This window comes from Echinops telfairi, unplaced genomic scaffold (assembly GCF_000313985.2).
Source record: "Echinops telfairi isolate 266 unplaced genomic scaffold, ASM31398v2 ScPeMD7_18;HRSCAF=68, whole genome shotgun sequence".
NCBI lineage: Eukaryota > Metazoa > Chordata > Mammalia > Afrosoricida > Tenrecidae > Echinops > Echinops telfairi.
The window spans coordinates 92,312,618-92,316,276 of record NW_022103915.1 but is presented as its reverse complement, the minus strand read 5'-3'; positions in this window follow the sequence as shown (position 1 = coordinate 92,316,276).

Here is a 3,659-nt window from a genome sequence, read left to right as displayed (position 1 = left end):
AAAAAAGATTAGAACAAAGTCTTTTATTTACCACTCTGCATTCATTACTTGCCAATACCTGGCGAATATTTGACAAAGAATAAGCACAGGTGAGCTCTTAAGAGAAGGAATGATGGTGCCAAATGAGCAAGGGAAAGCAAACCCCATGGCTAAATTAAGAGAAGAAGCAGAAGAGGAAAAATAAAACAAAGAAAGCCAACAGGCCTCAGGATGGGCCCAGGCAGGCTGAGAAAATGGCGGGTATGATGTTTCAGGTCTAGAACTGGGAAAGATCCCCAATCAAAGAATATGCCTTCTTGTCAGACAAACAGCATGTTAACATGCCCCCAAAGAATGTCATTCCTACTAAAAGCCATTCAGCATAAATAATAGCCTTCAGGAAAATTAATGTGATCATAATTGAGCTGGTTGAGGCAATCAAGTTGATTAGGCCAACCCCCCTATCAGATAAACACCAAATCTCAGTCTTTCAAGACAACAAAACGTTTTCTTCTTGCTTTTGTGACAATCCAAGGAGAGGGTAGATCCCTCTGAAGAAATAAATTAGATACTCAGGCTCTGTCATAGTCAATATGCGACTCTCCGGGTCCCCCGGAGGATTTGTCTGGAAAGGGGAACCACTATGAAGTAAGATAACTAGGTCATAAGTGGGCTTCCATGGGCCAGTCCTGGAAGAGAAGTACTGCATTTCTGATCACAGGCCATTGGCTAACACTCAGTTTCATTGCTTCACCTCCGAAGGCTGAAAAAGGAAAGCTAGTTTGGGGTCCACAAAATAGAGTCAATAAATTGGTGATTGGTGAGGTGTCAAAATATTCATCTCCTTTGAAAGGCGTTTCAAAGGTCTTACTGAAGCTCTCAGTTATGTGAAAAGAACACTATTTACAGTGTGTGCCTGGCAAGCTGAATAATGGAGCGAGTCCACTGAGATCACCCTTAGTGAGAAATGCTCCCTCAGGTGTCACGAGGTACCTTTGCTAGTCCAGCCTCCTCCATTTGCCAGTGGGCTGCAGGAGACAGTGAAACATGCTTCTTGCTGGAGTCCCTATCGTGTTCACGTGCAAGGTCTGGGTGCAGAAGGCAAGCTGTCATGGATCTCACTGACTTTGGCAGCAAATCAAGGGTTATATTTTTCTCCGGGATGAAATATTCTTGGATAATTGCTCCAACATGTGAGACCCAAAAATGTGTGTGTGTGTGTGTGTGTGTGTGTGTGTGTGTGTGTGTTATAGAAAAGATCTCAGTAAATAGAGACAGACACAAAAACCTACTGAATTATCTAGTCCATCTCCTGGGAACGCATGCAGATGTATAGACTTCAAGACTTTTCACAGGATGATCCATTTGTGTGGGGAGCAGCGCGCCGTAGACCTCCCTGGCAGCCTGCCTTCAGGGTGCATGACACACACCCCGTTGCCTGCGCAGTCATCCTCTCTCTGAAACACGGGATGAAATGGCTTCATCGGTGTGCATAGAATGAGCAGATGCCTATGGAATATGGCACAAGAGATGCTAGCAAAAGACTCCATGTTCAGAAATATCTCCCCACCTAGTGGGCCACACGTTCTTATGAATGCATAATGTGAACTTCGCACCTTCATGTGAACTAGGCTACCAGATTAGACTCCTCGATAAACGGTGCCAAGATAAGGGCATTGATATTTTTAAAAATAAGAGAGGATGGGAGCAGAGCATTACGAAGTATATGACCCTCTCTAGGAAGAGGGAGGCAGGGGGGCAGCTCTGGACCCCTGAACATCAGTGCAGTGAAGATATTTATGTCATTATCCGATACTTATGCAGATATTCCACTCTCTGACTTGCAGTAACTTTATGGCAAAGCAGGGTTGCCAGATCAATGATGAACTATGTTGATTCCATTTTAGCATCAGAACAAGGAGCCACGGTGGCAGAGTCTTGGGCTGTTCTCCAGGTCAGCAGTTCACAACCACCCCATGGGAGGAAGATGAGGCTTTCTACTCCTGCCCACAGTTACAATCTCGGAAACCTATCAGGGCAGTTCTACCCTGTCCTGTAAGGTGGCTATGAATGAGAAATCAACTCAACGGCAGTGAGTTTGGTTAGGTTTGACTTGAGCATTTGAATAGATACTCATGATTTATTCCTGTTATTTTAGTTGTATTTACAAAGCTTAGGCCTTATGCCTTCCTCACAGATCACAGTATTTTCAAATCCTCATTTCACAGGTGAGAACCTAAGGCCTGAGGGACTGCGATCTCACAATTAGCAAAGGCAGAGCTATAATGCAAGCCTCTGGACTTCTCTCTCATTGCTCATTGTTCAGATAACGGCATCGAGTGTTTATGAAGCCTTTCCTTGGAGTGGGCGCTTTGTGCAATACATAAAATAATAAAGTAAATGCCCACTCTCAAACATGTTCTTACTTCGGGAGCTAACCAGACATACACATAGAAAACCTTAGAAAAAACACTGATGTTAATGGGAAATAGTTTTGGTTGTCATGCCTGGTGTTTCTTTCCTGGGAAAGAGTTCAAAAAGGATAGCTTTGCACTTCCTTGTGCCCTTGAGGAGGTGGCGTGCCTTCAAGGTTAAGATGTAAAGATTAATGGGCGGGCAGAGATCTGCTCTGTCCTTCTCAATGTGCGAAAGCTTGTCTGGGGGCAGCGCAAGCACATCTATGTCTCAAGTCTTACTAACTAAAGCAAAGGTGATACACCTGCACAACATGGAGTTTTAATGAGAAGACTTAATTTATCCTACTAAGCTGGGCTCTCCAACGTAGTCTCTTCCCATTGTATATTTTTCCAATGATTCAGGTTATTAATTGAGGAATCAAAGTGTTGCTATATAGCCACCCGTTGGACACTAATCAGGTTCTGGAAAGTACAGGACTCAAAATAAGAGTGAGCTCTTGTGGAATATGGGTCTTATGATATCACTTTGAAAACATCGATGGGGAGGAGAGGGAGATAGCATAAATGAGGAGAACCAACACTGACTAATGAAGACACCGAACTGCACCTAATGAGAAGAGAATTTATGTGAGGAAAAACCTGAATTCTCAGAAATGGAAGAGATCTACCAAATCAGATTTTGCAAACTCAAATATCTTCAGAATCCAAGCAAAGATATAAGTATATACAACAAGTACCCATAAATTACAAAACAATAAAATAGAGTGGAATCCATGGCCAAACCAAAATTCATCTATGACCTTTGACCCTCTTCATACATCTCTGACAAGCAGATGTGCGAATTATTCTTGAATACTCCAAGCAACAGGAAGTTGGCCACCTCTTGAAATGAGTTATATTGCTCTGATGATCACAAACTACTTCCACAGAATCAAAATTTGCCTCCTTGAAACTTACACCTCTTCTCAGGTGGGCTTTTATTCAACTCAAACTCACTGTCATCCAATGAATGGTTAGTGATCCACAGCAACTCCATACAGATGAGCCTAATTCACCTCCGGCATTCCAAATCCAGTGGGGCATCAGTGTTCTTGTTACCTCCTGGGCTTCCTTTGCCTCTCTTAGGATCCAATTTTATATTTTGTAATCAATTGACTCAAATGTTGAAGGTGACAGTCCAAAGAAAGTTCCTTTCAGGAGACGTCGAACAGGGCAAGATATGACAAAATAATAATTTATAAACTATCAAGGGCTCATGAGGGA